This window comes from Hyla sarda, unplaced genomic scaffold (assembly GCF_029499605.1).
Source record: "Hyla sarda isolate aHylSar1 unplaced genomic scaffold, aHylSar1.hap1 scaffold_272, whole genome shotgun sequence".
Taxonomy (NCBI): Eukaryota; Metazoa; Chordata; class Amphibia; order Anura; family Hylidae; genus Hyla; species Hyla sarda.
The window spans coordinates 232938-254770 of record NW_026609418.1 but is presented as its reverse complement, the minus strand read 5'-3'; the positions used below and the strand labels follow the sequence as shown (position 1 = coordinate 254770).

Below are 21833 nucleotides of genomic sequence, written 5' to 3'. Positions count from 1 at the left end.
GTATTGAATAAGCATTGCTGCACTGATGGGGTATGCATTAGACGAAAAAAAAGAAGAAAAAGAAGAATAATACGCCCAGAAAAGAGGCGAAAAGGAGAAAAACGTAAAAAAACGTGAAAAAAAAGTAAGAGGAAGAGAAGGGAAAAAAAGGTGGAAATGGGTTTAAAAGTGATTTCGGCGGAGAAATATATATATATATATATATATATATATATATATATATATACGCGCACACACACACATATATATAAATGTATTCTCCGTTGAGATATTGCAGCCGCTGCTGTGTCCAGGCCCAGGAGCCTTAGCACTGTGCTGTGATGTCACTCAATACCACTGACATCACTAGGTGTAAACAACATCTCTCCTTTGCTGTGTATGTGACTATGGAGCTGTTTGGTGATGTCGTCTATTATGGCCTTCATAGAAGCAACAGGAGATTGTTGCATCCATCTAGAACCCTCAGAACTACAGTGCTATGATGTCACTCACTTCCACAGGCCTTGCAGAGTGTAAACAACAACAACCCAGCTTTGTTGTGTATGTAACCATAGGGATTTGTGATGTCACCTAGAACCTTCACAGCAGCGACAGCTTTATGAGGAGCATCAGCACTGCTCTGCCTGAGCAGAACCATCACCGCCATAGGTTGTCAAATAACCCGGGTTTAACCCACACAGGTAAGTCCAATGGGGTGCAGGCATGTCCTCTATGCTTACAGCTTCCCGTGGGTGTTGGTTTGATACCGTTTGGGGACAGCCAAGGAGGCATCTGCAGGCAACAAAGGTAGGTGTGTGCTTGTGTGTGTGTTTCCTATGCAGATCCTAAGCCCAGTGTCACATGCAAGTAGGAGGAGTAAGAAGGGTTCCTGGCAAATCCGGGTTATGGATTGCATTTAAAAAGGCCCCGTGGGAGTGCAATGGGCCCCTGTCTTGCTGCTTAGCAATAATGGTATGGGTTTAGGTTCTGCTGTGTGTACTGGTGGTTGACTGCCCCCCAGCCCAGAGTGTGCATGGAAAATTGTCTGGCAGCCTCCCTGACAGCAAGCAGTGATAGTGCCCATGAAGGGCACCTTGTTGGGCCCGCCCCTTTCACGGTTATCGCTTCTCGGCCTTTTGGCTAAGATCAAGTGTAGTATCTGTTCTTATCAGTTTAATATCTGATACGTCCCCTATCTGGGGACCATATATTAAATGGATTTTTGAGAACGGGGGCCGATTTCGAAGCTTGCTTCCGTCGCCCTATGCATTGACCCGATATGGCAGTATCTTCGGGTACAGTGCACCACCCCCTTACAGGGTTAAAAAGAAAGATTCCTACTTTCATTGCTACCTGCTTGCTGGCTAGCCAGCTAGCCAGCCCTGTGGGCCTTGCTGCTGCTGCAGCCAAAAAACAAAAGGTGGTGCTGCTGCTGCTTCTGCTGCTTCTGCTTCTGCTTGTGTCTGGCCGCTGTTGGAGCGTCCAGGCACAGGACTTCTGCTGCTGCTGACTAAATGGCCTCCTTAATTGGATCATTTGAGTAGCCAGCACACCTGTGCAGGTAGGGCATGACATGATAGGCAGCTGCCTTGATAGCGGGTGGGTGCTGAATGTTCCTAATTGACAAAATAAGATTAATGCTTATGAAGAAATATAAAATCTCATCCCTTCCCCAATATCGCGCCACACCCCTACCCCTTAATTCCCTGGTTGAACTTGATGGACATATGTCTTTTTTCGACCGGACTAACTATGTAACTATGTAACATAACATGGGGGGGGGGGTCTCCTGGCTGTTCACACAGGTGTGTCATTGCTGTACATTGACCATGCATTGCTTCTGTGGTATTGCAAAGGCAAAGACAAATGCTTCCAGCCATCCATTGCACTAATGGATTGGTCATCAGCAGGCTGTCTATGTCCCGCATCAATATAGACCAAAGTACAGAGGGTTAGGCTATGCTATTGTGCACCTACCTGATGCATCAGAAGGTGCGAGGCCCTTGCTAAATTCTGTGCACAGACTTTGAGATCTATACTTTAGACTGTATCTAAACCTGCTCCAACATGGACTGACATTCTGGCCTACTTTCAGCCGATGCGACTTGTCTGTCGCTGAACAGTCGCTTTTTATGTATTCAGCACCTATGTATAATGTTGTAAAAATGCTCTAGAAGCTAAAGTCGCAGAAATGTCACACATATTTGGCCTGCAACTTTCTGTGCGACAAATTCAGACAGGAAAAATCAGTATAAATCCTTAGAAAATTATCCCCCAGTGTCTCCATCTGCTGGCGGTATTGAATAAGCATTGCTGCACTGATGGGGTATGCATTAGACGAAAAAAAAGAAGAAAAAGAAGAATAATACGCCCAGAAAAGAGGCGAAAAGGAGAAAAACGTAAAAAAAACGTGAAAAAAAAGTAAGAGGAAGAGAAGGGAAAAAAAGGTGGAAATGGGTTTAAAAGTGATTTCGGCGGAGAAATATATATATATATATATATATATATATATATATATACGCACACACACACACATATATATAAACGTATTCTCCGTTGAGATATTGCAGCCGCTGCTGTGTCCAGGCCCAGGAGCCTTAGCACTGTGCTGTGATGTCACTCAATACCACTGACATCACTAGGTGTAAACAACATCTCTCCTTTGCTGTGTATGTGACTATGGAGCTGTTTGGTGATGTCGTCTATTATGGCCTTCATAGAAGCAACAGGAGATTGTTGCATCCATCTAGAACCCTCAGAACTACAGTGCTATGATGTCACTCACTTCCACAGGCCTTGCAGAGTGTAAACAACAACAACCCAGCTTTGTTGTGTATGTAACCATAGGGATTTGTGATGTCACCTAGAACCTTCACAGCAGCGACAGCTTTATGAGGAGCATCAGCACTGCTCTGCCTGAGCAGAACCATCACCGCCATAGGTTGTCAAATAACCCGGGTTTAACCCACACAGGTAAGTCCAATGGGGTGCAGGCATGTCCTCTATGCTTACAGCTTCCCGTGGGTGTTGGTTTGATACCGTTTGGGGACAGCCAAGGAGGCATCTGCAGGCAACAAAGGTAGGTGTGTGCTTGTGTGTGTGTTTCCTATGCAGATCCTAAGCCCAGTGTCACATGCAAGTAGGAGGAGTAAGAAGGGTTCCTGGCAAATCCGGGTTATGGATTGCATTTAAAAAGGCCCCGTGGGAGTGCAATGGGCCCCTGTCTTGCTGCTTAGCAATAATGGTATGGGTTTAGGTTCTGCTGTGTGTACTGGTGGTTGACTGCCCCCCAGCCCAGAGTGTGCATGGAAAATTGTCTGGCAGCCTCCCTGACAGCAAGCAGTGATAGTGCCCATGAAGGGCACCTTGTTGGGCCCGCCCCTTTCACGGTTATCGCTTCTCGGCCTTTTGGCTAAGATCAAGTGTAGTATCTGTTCTTATCAGTTTAATATCTGATACGTCCCCTATCTGGGGACCATATATTAAATGGATTTTTGAGAACGGGGGCCGATTTCGAAGCTTGCTTCCGTCGCCCTATGCATTGACCCGATATGGCAGTATCTTCGGGTACAGTGCACCACCCCCTTACAGGGTTAAAAAGAAAGATTCCTACTTTCATTGCTACCTGCTTGCTGGCTAGCCAGCTAGCCAGCCCTGTGGGCCTTGCTGCTGCTGCAGCCAAAAAACAAAAGGTGGTGCTGCTGCTGCTTCTGCTGCTTCTGCTTGTGTCTGGCCGCTGTTGGAGCGTCCAGGCACAGGACTTCTGCTGCTGCTGACTAAATGGCCTCCTTAATTGGATCATTTGAGTAGCCAGCACACCTGTGCAGGTAGGGCATGACATGATAGGCAGCTGCCTTGATAGCGGGTGGGTGCTGAATGTTCCTAATTGACAAAATAAGATTAATGCTTATGAAGAAATATAAAATCTCATCCCTTCCCCAATATCGCGCCACACCCCTACCCCTTAATTCCCTGGTTGAACTTGATGGACATATGTCTTTTTTCGACCGTACTAACTATGTAACTATGTAACATAACATGGGGGGGGGGGGGGGGTCTCCTGGCTGTTCACACAGGTGTGTCATTGCTGTACATTGACCATGCATTGCTTCTGTGGTATTGCAAAGGCAAAGACAAATGCTTCCAGCCATCCATTGCACTAATGGATTGGTCATCAGCTGGCTGTCTATGTCCCGCATCAATATAGACCAAAGTACAGAGGGTTAGGCTATGCTATTGTGCACCTACCTGATGCATCAGAAGGTGCGAGGCCCTTGCTAAATTCTGTGCACAGACTTTGAGATCTATACTTTAGACTGTATCTAAACCTGCTCCAACATGGACTGACATTCTGGCCTACTTTCAGCCGATGCGACTTGTCTGTCGCTGAACAGTCGCTTTTTATGTATTCAGCACCTATGTATAATGTTGTAAAAATGCTCTAGAAGCTAAAGTCGCAGAAATGTCACACATATTTGGCCTGCAACTTTCTGTGCGACAAATTCAGACAGGAAAAATCTGTATAAATCCTTAGAAAATTATCCCCCAGTGTCTCCATCTGCTGGCGGTATTGAATAAGCATTGCTGCACTGATGGGGTATGCATTAGACGAAAAAAAAGAAGAAAAAGAAGAATAATACGCCCAGAAAAGAGGCGAAAAGGAGAAAAACGTAAAAAAACGTGAAAAAAAAGTAAGAGGAAGAGAAGGGAAAAAAAGGTGGAAATGGGTTTAAAAGTGATTTCGGCGGAGAAATATATATATATATATATATATATATATATATATATATATATACGCGCACACACACACATATATATAAATGTATTCTCCGTTGAGATATTGCAGCCGCTGCTGTGTCCAGGCCCAGGAGCCTTAGCACTGTGCTGTGATGTCACTCAATACCACTGACATCACTAGGTGTAAACAACATCTCTCCTTTGCTGTGTATGTGACTATGGAGCTGTTTGGTGATGTCGTCTATTATGGCCTTCATAGAAGCAACAGGAGATTGTTGCATCCATCTAGAACCCTCAGAACTACAGTGCTATGATGTCACTCACTTCCACAGGCCTTGCAGAGTGTAAACAACAACAACCCAGCTTTGTTGTGTATGTAACCATAGGGATTTGTGATGTCACCTAGAACCTTCACAGCAGCGACAGCTTTATGAGGAGCATCAGCACTGCTCTGCCTGAGCAGAACCATCACCGCCATAGGTTGTCAAATAACCCGGGTTTAACCCACACAGGTAAGTCCAATGGGGTGCAGGCATGTCCTCTATGCTTACAGCTTCCCGTGGGTGTTGGTTTGATACCGTTTGGGGACAGCCAAGGAGGCATCTGCAGGCAACAAAGGTAGGTGTGTGCTTGTGTGTGTGTTTCCTATGCAGATCCTAAGCCCAGTGTCACATGCAAGTAGGAGGAGTAAGAAGGGTTCCTGGCAAATCCGGGTTATGGATTGCATTTAAAAAGGCCCCGTGGGAGTGCAATGGGCCCCTGTCTTGCTGCTTAGCAATAATGGTATGGGTTTAGGTTCTGCTGTGTGTACTGGTGGTTGACTGCCCCCCAGCCCAGAGTGTGCATGGAAAATTGTCTGGCAGCCTCCCTGACAGCAAGCAGTGATAGTGCCCATGAAGGGCACCTTGTTGGGCCCGCCCCTTTCACGGTTATCGCTTCTCGGCCTTTTGGCTAAGATCAAGTGTAGTATCTGTTCTTATCAGTTTAATATCTGATACGTCCCCTATCTGGGGACCATATATTAAATGGATTTTTGAGAACGGGGGCCGATTTCGAAGCTTGCTTCCGTCGCCCTATGCATTGACCCGATATGGCAGTATCTTCGGGTACAGTGCACCACCCCCTTACAGGGTTAAAAAGAAAGATTCCTACTTTCATTGCTACCTGCTTGCTGGCTAGCCAGCTAGCCAGCCCTGTGGGCCTTGCTGCTGCTGCAGCCAAAAAACAAAAGGTGGTGCTGCTGCTGCTGCTTCTGCTGCTTCTGCTTCTGCTTGTGTCTGGCCGCTGTTGGAGCGTCCAGGCACAGGACTTCTGCTGCTGCTGACTAAATGGCCTCCTTAATTGGATCATTTGAGTAGCCAGCACACCTGTGCAGGTAGGGCATGACATGATAGGCAGCTGCCTTGATAGCGGGTGGGTGCTGAATGTTCCTAATTGACAAAATAAGATTAATGCTTATGAAGAAATATAAAATCTCATCCCTTCCCCAATATCGCGCCACACCCCTACCCCTTAATTCCCTGGTTGAACTTGATGGACATATGTCTTTTTTCGACCGGACTAACTATGTAACTATGTAACATAACATGGGGGGGGGGGTCTCCTGGCTGTTCACACAGGTGTGTCATTGCTGTACATTGACCATGCATTGCTTCTGTGGTATTGCAAAGGCAAAGACAAATGCTTCCAGCCATCCATTGCACTAATGGATTGGTCATCAGCAGGCTGTCTATGTCCCGCATCAATATAGACCAAAGTACAGAGGGTTAGGCTATGCTATTGTGCACCTACCTGATGCATCAGAAGGTGCGAGGCCCTTGCTAAATTCTGTGCACAGACTTTGAGATCTATACTTTAGACTGTATCTAAACCTGCTCCAACATGGACTGACATTCTGGCCTACTTTCAGCCGATGCGACTTGTCTGTCGCTGAACAGTCGCTTTTTATGTATTCAGCACCTATGTATAATGTTGTAAAAATGCTCTAGAAGCTAAAGTCGCAGAAATGTCACACATATTTGGCCTGCAACTTTCTGTGCGACAAATTCAGACAGGAAAAATCAGTATAAATCCTTAGAAAATTATCCCCCAGTGTCTCCATCTGCTGGCGGTATTGAATAAGCATTGCTGCACTGATGGGGTATGCATTAGACGAAAAAAAAGAAGAAAAAGAAGAATAATACGCCCAGAAAAGAGGCGAAAAGGAGAAAAACGTAAAAAAAACGTGAAAAAAAAGTAAGAGGAAGAGAAGGGAAAAAAAGGTGGAAATGGGTTTAAAAGTGATTTCGGCGGAGAAATATATATATATATATATATATATATATATATATATATATATATATACGCACACACACACACATATATATAAACGTATTCTCCGTTGAGATATTGCAGCCGCTGCTGTGTCCAGGCCCAGGAGCCTTAGCACTGTGCTGTGATGTCACTCAATACCACTGACATCACTAGGTGTAAACAACATCTCTCCTTTGCTGTGTATGTGACTATGGAGCTGTTTGGTGATGTCGTCTATTATGGCCTTCATAGAAGCAACAGGAGATTGTTGCATCCATCTAGAACCCTCAGAACTACAGTGCTATGATGTCACTCACTTCCACAGGCCTTGCAGAGTGTAAACAACAACAACCCAGCTTTGTTGTGTATGTAACCATAGGGATTTGTGATGTCACCTAGAACCTTCACAGCAGCGACAGCTTTATGAGGAGCATCAGCACTGCTCTGCCTGAGCAGAACCATCACCGCCATAGGTTGTCAAATAACCCGGGTTTAACCCACACAGGTAAGTCCAATGGGGTGCAGGCATGTCCTCTATGCTTACAGCTTCCCGTGGGTGTTGGTTTGATACCGTTTGGGGACAGCCAAGGAGGCATCTGCAGGCAACAAAGGTAGGTGTGTGCTTGTGTGTGTGTTTCCTATGCAGATCCTAAGCCCAGTGTCACATGCAAGTAGGAGGAGTAAGAAGGGTTCCTGGCAAATCCGGGTTATGGATTGCATTTAAAAAGGCCCCGTGGGAGTGCAATGGGCCCCTGTCTTGCTGCTTAGCAATAATGGTATGGGTTTAGGTTCTGCTGTGTGTACTGGTGGTTGACTGCCCCCCAGCCCAGAGTGTGCATGGAAAATTGTCTGGCAGCCTCCCTGACAGCAAGCAGTGATAGTGCCCATGAAGGGCACCTTGTTGGGCCCGCCCCTTTCACGGTTATCGCTTCTCGGCCTTTTGGCTAAGATCAAGTGTAGTATCTGTTCTTATCAGTTTAATATCTGATACGTCCCCTATCTGGGGACCATATATTAAATGGATTTTTGAGAACGGGGGCCGATTTCGAAGCTTGCTTCCGTCGCCCTATGCATTGACCCGATATGGCAGTATCTTCGGGTACAGTGCACCACCCCCTTACAGGGTTAAAAAGAAAGATTCCTACTTTCATTGCTACCTGCTTGCTGGCTAGCCAGCTAGCCAGCCCTGTGGGCCTTGCTGCTGCTGCAGCCAAAAAACAAAAGGTGGTGCTGCTGCTGCTTCTGCTGCTTCTGCTTGTGTCTGGCCGCTGTTGGAGCGTCCAGGCACAGGACTTCTGCTGCTGCTGACTAAATGGCCTCCTTAATTGGATCATTTGAGTAGCCAGCACACCTGTGCAGGTAGGGCATGACATGATAGGCAGCTGCCTTGATAGCGGGTGGGTGCTGAATGTTCATAATTGACAAAATAAGATTAATGCTTATGAAGAAATATAAAATCTCATCCCTTCCCCAATATCGCGCCACACCCCTACCCCTTAATTCCCTGGTTGAACTTGATGGACATATGTCTTTTTTCGACCGTACTAACTATGTTACTATGTAACATAACATGGGGGGGGGGGGGTCTCCTGGCTGTTCACACAGGTGTGTCATTGCTGTACATTGACCATGCATTGCTTCTGTGGTATTGCAAAGGCAAAGACAAATGCTTCCAGCCATCCATTGCACTAATGGATTGGTCATCAGCTGGCTGTCTATGTCCCGCATCAATATAGACCAAAGTACAGAGGGTTAGGCTATGCTATTGTGCACCTACCTGATGCATCAGAAGGTGCGAGGCCCTTGCTAAATTCTGTGCACAGACTTTGAGATCTATACTTTAGACTGTATCTAAACCTGCTCCAACATGGACTGACATTCTGGCCTACTTTCAGCCGATGCGACTTGTCTGTCGCTGAACAGTCGCTTTTTATGTATTCAGCACCTATGTATAATGTTGTAAAAATGCTCTAGAAGCTAAAGTCGCAGAAATGTCACACATATTTGGCCTGCAACTTTCTGTGCGACAAATTCAGACAGGAAAAATCAGTATAAATCCTTAGAAAATTATCCCCCAGTGTCTCCATCTGCTGGCGGTATTGAATAAGCATTGCTGCACTGATGGGGTATGCATTAGACGAAAAAAAAGAAGAAAAAGAAGAATAATACGCCCAGAAAAGAGGCGAAAAGGAGAAAAACTTAAAAAAACGTGAAAAAAAAGTAAGAGGAAGAGAAGGGAAAAAAAGGTGGAAATGGGTTTAAAAGTGATTTCGGCGGAGAAATATATATATATATATATATATATATATATATATATATATACGCGCACACACACACATATATATAAACGTATTCTCCGTTGAGATATTGCAGCCGCTGCTGTGTCCAGGCCCAGGAGCCTTAGCACTGTGCTGTGATGTCACTCAATACCACTGACATCACTAGGTGTAAACAACATCTCTCCTTTGCTGTGTATGTGACTATGGGGCTGTTTGGTGATGTCGTCTATTATAGCCTTCATAGAAGCAACAGGAGATTGTTGCATCCATCTAGAACCCTCAGAACTACAGTGCTATGATGTCACTCACTTCCACAGGCCTTGCAGAGTGTAAACAACAACAACCCAGCTTTGTTGTGTATGTAACCATAGGGATTTGTGATGTCACCTAGAACCTTCACAGCAGCGACAGCTTTATGAGGAGCATCAGCACTGCTCTGCCTGAGCAGAACCATCACCGCCATAGGTTGTCAAATAACCCGGGTTTAACCCACACAGGTAAGTCCAATGGGGTGCAGGCATGTCCTCTATGCTTACAGCTTCCCATGGGTGTTGGTTTGATACCGTTTGGGGACAGCCAAGGAGGCATCTGCAGGCAACAAAGGTAGGTGTGTGCTTGTGTGTGTGTTTCCTATGCAGATCCTAAGCCCAGTGTCACATGCAAGTAGGAGGAGTAAGAAGGGTTCCTGGCAAATCCGGGTTATGGATTGCATTTAAAAAGGCCCCGTGGGAGTGCAATGGGCCCCTGTCTTGCTGCTTAGCAATAATGGTATGGGTTTAGGTTCTGCTGTGTGTACTGGTGGTTGACTGCCCCCCAGCCCAGAGTGTGCATGGAAAATTGTCTGGCAGCCTCCCTGACAGCAAGCAGTGATAGTGCCCATGAAGGGCACCTTGTTGGGCCCGCCCCTTTCACGGTTATCGCTTCTCGGCCTTTTGGCTAAGATCAAGTGTAGTATCTGTTCTTATCAGTTTTTCATGCCGGTGGACAGTAACGCCGGTATGGGGCTGGTGGGGATGGGTGCTGCATGGAGGATGCAGGTGTACCAGGGCTTTCCGGGGCTGGTTCTGAGGAATCAGCTCGACGGCCGCCCCGATGTGACCTGTTCCCTCCGGGTCTCGCCATGAGGCTGAGAGGGTCTAGAGCCGAGGTACTTTTGTGCCTCGGGGAGTGGTGACCCCGAGGTGCCGAAACTCACTGGGAGGATAGACTCACTGAGTTGAAGCACGGGCACCATAATCTCTTCACCTTGTGGCACTCACCTCTTGATTCCCGGCCTTCTGGCTAGGATCAGAGAAATTTTTATAGATCCGGCCGGATGTCCGGGCAGTATATCTGCACACATTCACTTATTTATTTCTTTTTTGTCTCACTGTGTCACTTTTTGCGTGTTGTGTGTTCACAGGATTGGTCAGGATGCGGTAGCCCTTCTGGGTGTCCCTCCTGGCGGTCTAGGGGAGGTGTGTGTGGCCATTAGGTTCCGCACCTCCCTGCAAACACCCCGGGTACTCCTGCTTTGGCAGGGTACCTACCGTAATCGGCTCTGCGGGCAGATACCTTGGCTAACGCCAAGGGGGATGCCGGGAGCATTTGTGGTCCCCTAGTAGCTTCGGCGAAAAGGGACATCGAACCTGGAACCTCGCAGGTACCTTTTGGTCCGGAGGCGAAGGGTAAGGTTTGTTGGGGGGCCTCTCTCCTATCGGAGAAGGGCTTGCGATAGACCGCATCCTTTGTGCACGTTTTTTTAGTGTAACACGTTTGCACTTTTTCTTGCACTTTGGGTGAATCGAAAGCACGTTCCTCGGCTTTAGATAAAAAAAAAAAAATCTGTTCTTATCAGTTTAATATCTGATACGTCCCCTATCTGGGGACCATATATTAAATGGATTTTTGAGAACGGGGGCCGATTTCGAAGCTTGCTTCCGTCGCCCTATGCATTGACCCGATATGGCAGTATCTTCGGGTACAGTGCACCACCCCCTTATAGGGTTAAAAAGAAAGATTCCTACTTTCATTGCTACCTGCTTGCTGGCTAGCCAGCTAGCCAGCCCTGTGGGCCTTGCTGCTGCTGCAGCCAAAAAACAAAAGGTGGTGCTGCTGCTGCTTCTGCTGCTTCTGCTTGTGTCTGGCCGCTGTTGGAGCGTCCAGGCACAGGACTTCTGCTGCTGCTGACTAAATGGCCTCCTTAATTGGATCATTTGAGTAGCCAGCACACCTGTGCAGGTAGGGCATGACATGGTAGGCAGCTGCCTTGATAGCGGGTGGGTGCTGAATGTTCCTAATTGACAAAATAAGATTAATGCTTATGAAGAAATATAAAATCTCATCCCTTCCCCAATATCGCGCCACACCCCTACCCCTTAATTCCCTGGTTGAACTTGATGGACATATGTCTTTTTTCGACCGTACTAACTATGTAACTATGTAACATAACATGGGGGGGGGGGGGGTCTCCTGGCTGTTCACACAGGTGTGTCATTGCTGTACATTGACCATGCATTGCTTCTGTGGTATTGCAAAGGCAAAGACAAATGCTTCCAGCCATCCATTGCACTAATGGATTGGTCATCAGCTGGCTGTCTATGTCCCGCATCAATATAGACCAAAGTACAGAGGGTTAGGCTATGCTATTGTGCACCTACCTGATGCATCAGAAGGTGCGAGGCCCTTGCTAAATTCTGTGCACAGACTTTGAGATCTATACTTTAGACTGTATCTAAACCTGCTCCAACATGGACTGACATTCTGGCCTACTTTCAGCCGATGCGACTTGTCTGTCGCTGAACAGTCGCTTTTTATGTATTCAGCACCTATGTATAATGTTGTAAAAATGCTCTAGAAGCTAAAGTCGCAGAAATGTCACACATATTTGGCCTGCAACTTTCTGTGCGACAAATTCAGACAGGAAAAATCAGTATAAATCCTTAGAAAATTATCCCCCAGTGTCTCCATCTGCTGGCGGTATTGAATAAGCATTGCTGCACTGATGGGGTATGCATTAGACGAAAAAAAAGAAGAAAAAGAAGAATAATACGCCCAGAAAAGAGGCGAAAAGGAGAAAAACGTAAAAAAACGTGAAAAAAAAGTAAGAGGAAGAGAAGGGAAAAAAAGGTGGAAATGGGTTTAAAAGTGATTTCGGCGGAGAAATATATATATATATATATATATATATATATATATATATATATACGCGCACACACACACATATATATATAAACGTATTCTCCGTTGAGATATTGCAGCCGCTGCTGTGTCCAGGCCCAGGAGCCTTAGCACTGTGCTGTGATGTCACTCAATACCACTGACATCACTAGGTGTAAACAACATCTCTCCTTTGCTGTGTATGTGACTATGGAGCTGTTTGGTGATGTCGTCTATTATGGCCTTCATAGAAGCAACAGGAGATTGTTGCATCCATCTAGAACCCTCAGAACTACAGTGCTATGATGTCACTCACTTCCACAGGCCTTGCAGAGTGTAAACAACAACAACCCAGCTTTGTTGTGTATGTAACCATAGGGATTTGTGATGTCACCTAGAACCTTCACAGCAGCGACAGCTTTATGAGGAGCATCAGCACTGCTCTGCCTGAGCAGAACCATCACCGCCATAGGTTGTCAAATAACCCGGGTTTAACCCACACAGGTAAGTCCAATGGGGTGCAGGCATGTCCTCTATGCTTACAGCTTCCCGTGGGTGTTGGTTTGATACCGTTTGGGGACAGCCAAGGAGGCATCTGCAGGCAACAAAGGTAGGTGTGTGCTTGTGTGTGTGTTTCCTATGCAGATCCTAAGCCCAGTGTCACATGCAAGTAGGAGGAGTAAGAAGGGTTCCTGGCAAATCCGGGTTATGGATTGCATTTAAAAAGGCCCCGTGGGAGTGCAATGGGCCCCTGTCTTGCTGCTTAGCAATAATGGTATGGGTTTAGGTTCTGCTGTGTGTACTGGTGGTTGACTGCCCCCCAGCCCAGAGTGTGCATGGAAAATTGTCTGGCAGCCTCCCTGACAGCAAGCAGTGATAGTGCCCATGAAGGGCACCTTGTTGGGCCCGCCCCTTTCACGGTTATCGCTTCTCGGCCTTTTGGCTAAGATCAAGTGTAGTATCTGTTCTTATCAGTTTAATATCTGATACGTCCCCTATCTGGGGACCATATATTAAATGGATTTTTGAGAACGGGGGCCGATTTCGAAGCTTGCTTCCGTCGCCCTATGCATTGACCCGATATGGCAGTATCTTCGGGTACAGTGCACCACCCCCTTACAGGGTTAAAAAGAAAGATTCCTACTTTCATTGCTACCTGCTTGCTGGCTAGCCAGCTAGCCAGCCCTGTGGGCCTTGCTGCTGCTGCAGCAGCCAAAAAACAAAAGGTGGTGCTGCTGCTGCTTCTGCTGCTTCTGCTTCTGCTTGTGTCTGGCCGCTGTTGGAGCGTCCAGGCACAGGACTTCTGCTGCTGCTGACTAAATGGCCTCCTTAATTGGATCATTTGAGTAGCCAGCACACCTGTGCAGGTAGGGCATGACATGATAGGCAGCTGCCTTGATAGCGGGTGGGTGCTGAATGTTCCTAATTGACAAAATAAGATTAATGCTTATGAAGAAATATAAAATCTCATCCCTTCCCCAATATCGCGCCACACCCCTACCCCTTAATTCCCTGGTTGAACTTGATGGACATATGTCTTTTTTCGACCGTACTAACTATGTAACTATGTAACATAACATGGGGGGGGGGGGGGTCTCCTGGCTGTTCACACAGGTGTGTCATTGCTGTACATTGACCATGCATTGCTTCTGTGGTATTGCAAAGGCAAAGACAAATGCTTCCAACCATCCATTGCACTAATGGATTGGTCATCAGCTGGCTGTCTATGTCCCGCATAATATAGACCAAAGTACAGAGGGTTAGGCTATGCTATTGTGCACCTACCTGATGCATCAGAAGGTGCGAGGCCCTTGCTAAATTCTGTGCACAGACTTTGAGATCTATACTTTAGACTGTATCTAAACCTGCTCCAACATGGACTGACATTCTGGCCTACTTTCAGCCGATGCGACTTGTCTGTCGCTGAACAGTCGCTTTTTATGTATTCAGCACCTATGTATAATGTTGTAAAAATGCTCTAGAAGCTAAAGTCGCAGAAATGTCACACATATGTGGCCTGCAACTTTCTGTGCGACAAATTCAGACAGGAAAAATCAGTATAAATCCTTAGAAAATTATCCCCCAGTGTCTCCATCTGCTGGCGATATTGAATAAGCATTGCTGCACTGATGGGGTATGCATTAGACGAAAAAAAAGAAGAAAAAGAAGAATAATACGCCCAGAAAAGAGGCGAAAAGGAGAAAAACGTAAAAAAACGTGAAAAAAAAGTAAGAGGAAGAGAAGGGAAAAAAAGGTGGAAATGGGTTTAAAAGTGATTTCGGCGGAGAAATATATATATATATATATATATATATATATATATATATACGCGCACACACACACATATATATAAACGTATTCTCCGTTGAGATATTGCAGCCGCTGCTGTGTCCAGGCCCAGGAGCCTTAGCACTGTGCTGTGATGTCACTCAATACCACTGACATCACTAGGTGTAAACAACATCTCTCCTTTGCTGTGTATGTGACTATGGAGCTGTTTGGTGATGTCGTCTATTATGGCCTTCATAGAAGCAACAGGAGATTGTTGCATCCATCTAGAACCCTCAGAACTACAGTGCTATGATGTCACTCACTTCCACAGGCCTTGCAGAGTGTAAACAACAACAACCCAGCTTTGTTGTGTATGTAACCATAGGGATTTGTGATGTCACCTAGAACCTTCACAGCAGCGACAGCTTTATGAGGAGCATCAGCACTGCTCTGCCTGAGCAGAACCATCACCGCCATAGGTTGTCAAATAACCCGGGTTTAACCCACACAGGTAAGTCCAATGGGGTGCAGGCATGTCCTCTATGCTTACAGCTTCCCGTGGGTGTTGGTTTGATACCGTTTGGGGACAGCCAAGGAGGCATCTGCAGGCAACAAAGGTAGGTGTGTGCTTGTGTGTGTGTTTCCTATGCAGATCCTAAGCCCAGTGTCACATGCAAGTAGGAGGAGTAAGAAGGGTTCCTGGCAAATCCGGGTTATGGATTGCATTTAAAAAGGCCCCGTGGGAGTGCAATGGGCCCCTGTCTTGCTGCTTAGCAATAATGGTATGGGTTTAGGTTCTGCTGTGTGTACTGGTGGTTGACTGCCCCCCAGCCCAGAGTGTGCATGGAAAATTGTCTGGCAGCCTCCCTGACAGCAAGCAGTGATAGTGCCCATGAAGGGCACCTTGTTGGGCCCGCCCCTTTCACGGTTATCGCTTCTCGGCCTTTTGGCTAAGATCAAGTGTAGTATCTGTTCTTATCAGTTTAATATCTGATACGTCCCCTATCTGGGGACCATATATTAAATGGATTTTTGAGAACGGGGGCCGATTTCGAAGCTTGCTTCCGTCGCCCTATGCATTGACCCGATATGGCAGTATCTTCGGGTACAGTGCACCACCCCCTTACAGGGTTAAAAAGAAAGATTCCTACTTTCATTGCTACCTGCTTGCTGGCTAGCCAGCTAGCCAGCCCTGTGGGCCTTGCTGCTGCAGCAGCCAAAAAACAAAAGGTGGTGCTGCTGCTGCTTCTGCTGCTTCTGCTTCTGCTTGTGTCTGGCCGCTGTTGGAGCGTCCAGGCACAGGACTTCTGCTGCTGCTGACTAAATGGCCTCCTTAATTGGATCATTTGAGTAGCCAGCACACCTGTGCAGGTAGGGCATGACATGATAGGCAGCTGCCTTGATAGCGGGTGGGTGCTGAATGTTCCTAATTGACAAAATAAGATTAATGCTTATGAAGAAATATAAAATCTCATCCCTTCCCCAATATCGCGCCACACCCCTACCCCTTAATTCCCTGGTTGAACTTGATGGACATATGTCTTTTTTCGACCGTACTAACTATGTAACTATGTAACATAACATGGGGGGGGGGGGGGGTCTCCTGGCTGTTCACACAGGTGTGTCATTGCTGTACATTGACCATGCATTGCTTCTGTGGTATTGCAAAGGCAAAGACAAATGCTTCCAGCCATCCATTGCACTAATGGATTGGTCATCAGCTGGCTGTCTATGTCCCGCATCAATATAGACCAAAGTACAGAGGGTTAGGCTATGCTATTGTGCACCTACCTGATGCATCAGAAGGTGCGAGGCCCTTGCTAAATTCTGTGCACAGACTTTGAGATCTATACTTTAGACTGTATCTAAACCTGCTCCAACATGGACTGACATTCTGGCCTACTTTCAGCCGATGCGACTTGTCTGTCGCTGAACAGTCGCTTTTTATGTATTCAGCACCTATGTATAATGTTGTAAAAATGCTCTAGAAGCTAAAGTCGCAGAAATGTCACACATATTTGGCCTGCAACTTTCTGTGCGACAAATTCAGACAGGAAAAATCAGTATAAATCCTTAGAAAATTATCCCCCAGTGTCTCCATCTGCTGGCGGTATTGAATAAGCATTGCTGCACTGATAGGGTATGCATTAGACGAAAAAAAAGAAGAAAAAGAAGAATAATACGCCCAGAAAAGAGGCGAAAAGGAGAAAAACGTAAAAAAACGTGAAAAAAAAGTAAGAGGAAGAGAAGGGAAAAAAAGGTGGAAATGGGTTTAAAAGTGATTTCGGCGGAGAAATATATATATATATATATATATATATATATATATATATATATATACGCGCACACACACACATATATATAAACGTATTCTCCGTTGAGATATTGCAGCCGCTGCTGTGTCCAGGCCCAGGAGCCTTAGCACTGTGCTGTGATGTCACTCAATACCACTGACATCACTAGGTGTAAACAACATCTCTCCTTTGCTGTGTATGTGACTATGGAGCTGTTTGGTGATGTCGTCTATTATGGCCTTCATAGAAGCAACAGGAGATTGTTGCATCCATCTAGAACCCTCAGAACTACAGTGCTATGATGTCACTCACTTCCACAGGCCTTGCAGAGTGTAAACAACAACAACCCAGCTTTGTTGTGTATGTAACCATAGGGATTTGTGATGTCACCTAGAACCTTCACAGCAGCGACAGCTTTATGAGGAGCATCAGCACTGCTCTGCCTGAGCAGAACCATCACCGCCATAGGTTGTCAAATAACCCGGGTTTAACCCACACAGGTAAGTCCAATGGGGTGCAGGCATGTCCTCTATGCTTACAGCTTCCCGTGGGTGTTGGTTTGATACCGTTTGGGGACAGCCAAGGAGGCATCTGCAGGCAACAAAGGTAGGTGTGTGCTTGTGTGTGTGTTTCCTATGCAGATCCTAAGCCCAGTGTCACATGCAAGTAGGAGGAGTAAGAAGGGTTCCTGGCAAATCCGGGTTATGGATTGCATTTAAAAAGGCCCCGTGGGAGTGCAATGGGCCCCTGTCTTGCTGCTTAGCAATAATGGTATGGGTTTAGGTTCTGCTGTGTGTACTGGTGGTTGACTGCCCCCCAGCCCAGAGTGTGCATGGAAAATTGTCTGGCAGCCTCCCTGACAGCAAGCAGTGATAGTGCCCATGAAGGGCACCTTGTTGGGCCCGCCCCTTTCACGGTTATCGCTTCTCGGCCTTTTGGCTAAGATCAAGTGTAGTATCTGTTCTTATCAGTTTAATATCTGATACGTCCCCTATCTGGGGACCATATATTAAATGGATTTTTGAGAACGGGGGCCGATTTCGAAGCTTGCTTCCGTCGCTCTATGCATTGACCCGATATGGCAGTATCTTCGGGTACAGTGCACCACCCCCTTACAGGGTTAAAAAGAAAGATTCCTACTTTCATTGCTACCTGCTTGCTGGCTAGCCAGCTAGCCAGCCCTGTGGGCCTTGCTGCTGCTGCAGCAGCCAAAAAACAAAAGGTGGTGCTGCTGCTGCTTCTGCTGCTTCTGCTTCTGCTTGTGTCTGGCCGCTGTTGGAGCGTCCAGGCACAGGACTTCTGCTGCTGCTGACTAAATGGCCTCCTTAATTGGATCATTTGAGTAGCCAGCACACCTGTGCAGGTAGGGCATGACATGATAGGCAGCTGCCTTGATAGCGGGTGGGTGCTGAATGTTCCTAATTGACAAAATAAGATTAATGCTTATGAAGAAATATAAAATCTCATCCCTTCCCCAATATCGCGCCACACCCCTACCCCTTAATTCCCTGGTTGAACTTGATGGACATATGTCTTTTTTCGACCGTACTAACTATGTAACTATGTAACATAACATGGGGGGGGGGGGGGTCTCCTGGCTGTTCACACAGGTGTGTCATTGCTGTACATTGACCATGCATTGCTTCTGTGGTATTGCAAAGGCAAAGACAAATGCTTCCAGCCATCCATTGCACTAATGGATTGGTCATCAGCTGGCTGTCTATGTCCCGCATCAATATAGACCAAAGTACAGAGGGTTAGGCTATGCTATTGTGCACCTACCTGATGCATCAGAAGGTGCGAGGCCCTTGCTAAATTCTGTGCACAGACTTTGAGATCTATACTTTAGACTGTATCTAAACCTGCTCCAACATGGACTGACATTCTGGCCTACTTTCAGCCGATGCGACTTGTCTGTCGCTGAACAGTCGCTTTTTATGTATTCAGCACCTATGTATAATGTTGTAAAAATGCTCTAGAAGCTAAAGTCGCAGAAATGTCACACATATTTGGCCTGCAACTTTCTGTGCGACAAATTCAGACAGGAAAAATCAGTATAAATCCTTAGAAAATTATCCCCCAGTGTCTCCATCTGCTGGCGGTATTGAATAAGCATTGCTGCACTGATGGGGTATGCATTAGACGAAAAAAAAGAAGAAAAAGAAGAATAATACGCCCAGAAAAGAGGCGAAAAGGAGAAAAACGTAAAAAAACGTGAAAAAAAAGTAAGAGGAAGAGAAGGGAAAAAAAGGTGGAAATGGGTTTAAAAGTGATTTCGGCGGAGAAATATATATATATATATATATATATATATATATATATACGCGCACACACACACATATATATAAACGTATTCTCCGTTGAGATATTGCAGCCGCTGCTGTGTCCAGGCCCAGGAGCCTTAGCACTGTGCTGTGATGTCACTCAATACCACTGACATCACTAGGTGTAAACAACATCTCTCCTTTGCTGTGTATGTGACTATGGAGCTGTTTGGTGATGTCGTCTATTATGGCCTTCATAGAAGCAACAGGAGATTGTTGCATCCATCTAGAACCCTCAGAACTACAGTGCTATGATGTCACTCACTTCCACAGGCCTTGCAGAGTGTAAACAACAACAACCCAGCTTTGTTGTGTATGTAACCATAGGGATTTGTGATGTCACCTAGAACCTTCACAGCAGCGACAGCTTTATGAGGAGCATCAGCACTGCTCTGCCTGAGCAGAACCATCACCGCCATAGGTTGTCAAATAACCCGGGTTTAACCCACACAGGTAAGTCCAATGGGGTGCAGGCATGTCCTCTATGCTTACAGCTTCCCGTGGGTGTTGGTTTGATACCGTTTGGGGACAGCCAAGGAGGCATCTGCAGGCAACAAAGGTAGGTGTGTGCTTGTGTGTGTGTTTCCTATGCAGATCCTAAGCCCAGTGTCACATGCAAGTAGGAGGAGTAAGAAGGGTTCCTGGCAAATCCGGGTTATGGATTGCATTTAAAAAGGCCCCGTGGGAGTGCAATGGGCCCCTGTCTTGCTGCTTAGCAATAATGGTATGGGTTTAGGTTCTGCTGTGTGTACTGGTGGTTGACTGCCCCCCAGCCCAGAGTGTGCATGGAAAATTGTCTGGCAGCCTCCCTGACAGCAAGCAGTGATAGTGCCCATGAAGGGCACCTTGTTGGGCCCGCCCCTTTCACGGTTATCGCTTCTCGGCCTTTTGGCTAAGATCAAGTGTAGTATCTGTTCTTATCAGTTTAATATCTGATACGTCCCCTATCTGGGGACCATATATTAAATGGATTTTTGAGAACGGGGGCCGATTTCGAAGCTTGCTTCCGTCGCCCTATGCATTGACCCGATATGGCAGTATCTTCGGGTACAGTGCACCACCCCCTTACAGGGTTAAAAAGAAAGATTCCTACTTTCATTGCTACCTGCTTGCTGGCTAGCCAGCTAGCCAGCCCTGTGGGCCTTGCTGCTGCTGCAGCCAAAAAACAAAAGGTGGTGCTGCTGCTGCTTCTGCTGCTTCTGCTTGTGTCTGGCCGCTGTTGGAGCGTCCAGGCACAGGACTTCTGCTGCTGCTGACTAAATGGCCTCCTTAATTGGATCATTTGAGTAGCCAGCACACCTGTGCAGGTAGGGCATGACATGATAGGCAGCTGCCTTGATAGCGGGTGGGTGCTGAATGTTCCTAATTGACAAAATAAGATTAATGCTTATGAAGAAATATAAAATCTCATCCCTTCCCCAATATCGCGCCACACCCCTACCCCTTAATTCCCTGGTTGAACTTGATGGACATATGTCTTTTTTCGACCGTACTAACTATGTAACTATGTAACATAACATGGGGGGGGGGGGGGGGTCTCCTGGCTGTTCACACAGGTGTGTCATTGCTGTACATTGACCATGCATTGCTTCTGTGGTATTGCAAAGGCAAAGACAAATGCTTCCAGCCATCCATTGCACTAATGGATTGGTCATCAGCTGGCTGTCTATGTCCCGCATCAATATAGACCAAAGTACAGAGGGTTAGGCTATGCTATTGTGCACCTACCTGATGCATCAGAAGGTGCGAGGCCCTTGCTTAATTCTGTGCACAGACTTTGAGATCTATACTTTAGACTGTATCTAAACCTGCTCCAACATGGACTGACATTCTGGCCTACTTTCAGCCGATGCGACTTGTCTGTCGCTGAACAGTCGCTTTTTATGTATTCAGCACCTATGTATAATGTTGTAAAAATGCTCTAGAAGCTAAAGTCGCAGAAATGTCACACATATTTGGCCTGCAACTTTCTGTGCGACAAATTCAGACAGGAAAAATCAGTATAAATCCTTAGAAAATTATCCCCCAGTGTCTCCATCTGCTGGCGGTATTGAATAAGCATTGCTGCACTGATGGGGTATGCATTAGACGAAAAAAAAGAAGAAAAAGAAGAATAATACGCCCAGAAAAGAGGCGAAAAGGAGAAAAACGTAAAAAAACGTGAAAAAAAAGTAAGAGGAAGAGAAGGGAAAAAAAGGTGGAAATGGGTTTAAAAGTGATTTCGGCGGAGAAATATATATATATATATATATATATATATATATATATATATATATACGCGCACACACACACATATATATAAATGTATTCTCCGTTGAGATATTGCAGCCGCTGCTGTGTCCAGGCCCAGGAGCCTTAGCACTGTGCTGTGATGTCACTCAATACCACTGACATCACTAGGTGTAAACAACATCTCTCCTTTGCTGTGTATGTGACTATGGAGCTGTTTGGTGATGTCGTCTATTATGGCCTTCATAGAAGCAACAGGAGATTGTTGCATCCATCTAGAACCCTCAGAA

General features: G+C 46.2%; 9 non-coding genes and 1 pseudogene across 9 annotated transcripts; all 10 read left to right on the top strand.

Moving 5' to 3' along the window:
- The first annotated feature begins 1099 nt into the window (after positions 1-1099).
- On the top strand, positions 1100-1290 carry LOC130325423 (U2 spliceosomal RNA). Its single transcript, XR_008870247.1, has one exon. It is a non-coding gene; the product is annotated as a U2 spliceosomal RNA (small nuclear RNA).
- A 2081-nt stretch (positions 1291-3371) lies between these two features.
- LOC130325422 (U2 spliceosomal RNA) lies at positions 3372-3562 on the top strand. The gene has a single exon (XR_008870246.1). It is a non-coding gene; the product is annotated as a U2 spliceosomal RNA (small nuclear RNA).
- A 2085-nt stretch (positions 3563-5647) lies between these two features.
- Positions 5648-5838, top strand: LOC130325420 (U2 spliceosomal RNA). Its single transcript, XR_008870244.1, has one exon. It is a non-coding gene; the product is annotated as a U2 spliceosomal RNA (small nuclear RNA).
- Positions 5839-7932: 2094 nt separating this feature from the next.
- On the top strand, positions 7933-8123 carry LOC130325419 (U2 spliceosomal RNA). Its single transcript, XR_008870243.1, has one exon. It is a non-coding gene; the product is annotated as a U2 spliceosomal RNA (small nuclear RNA).
- A 2080-nt stretch (positions 8124-10203) lies between these two features.
- Positions 10204-10391, top strand: LOC130325524 (U2 spliceosomal RNA). Its single transcript, XR_008870326.1, has one exon. It is a non-coding gene; the product is annotated as a U2 spliceosomal RNA (small nuclear RNA).
- A 693-nt stretch (positions 10392-11084) lies between these two features.
- LOC130325504 (U2 spliceosomal RNA) lies at positions 11085-11263 on the top strand (annotated as a pseudogene).
- A 2085-nt stretch (positions 11264-13348) lies between these two features.
- On the top strand, positions 13349-13539 carry LOC130325418 (U2 spliceosomal RNA). The gene has a single exon (XR_008870242.1). It is a non-coding gene; the product is annotated as a U2 spliceosomal RNA (small nuclear RNA).
- Positions 13540-15626: 2087 nt separating this feature from the next.
- LOC130325417 (U2 spliceosomal RNA) lies at positions 15627-15817 on the top strand. Its single transcript, XR_008870241.1, has one exon. It is a non-coding gene; the product is annotated as a U2 spliceosomal RNA (small nuclear RNA).
- Positions 15818-17909: 2092 nt separating this feature from the next.
- Positions 17910-18100, top strand: LOC130325466 (U2 spliceosomal RNA). Its single transcript, XR_008870285.1, has one exon. It is a non-coding gene; the product is annotated as a U2 spliceosomal RNA (small nuclear RNA).
- A 2086-nt stretch (positions 18101-20186) lies between these two features.
- Positions 20187-20377, top strand: LOC130325416 (U2 spliceosomal RNA). The gene has a single exon (XR_008870240.1). It is a non-coding gene; the product is annotated as a U2 spliceosomal RNA (small nuclear RNA).
- The last annotated feature ends 1456 nt before the right edge of the window (positions 20378-21833 follow it).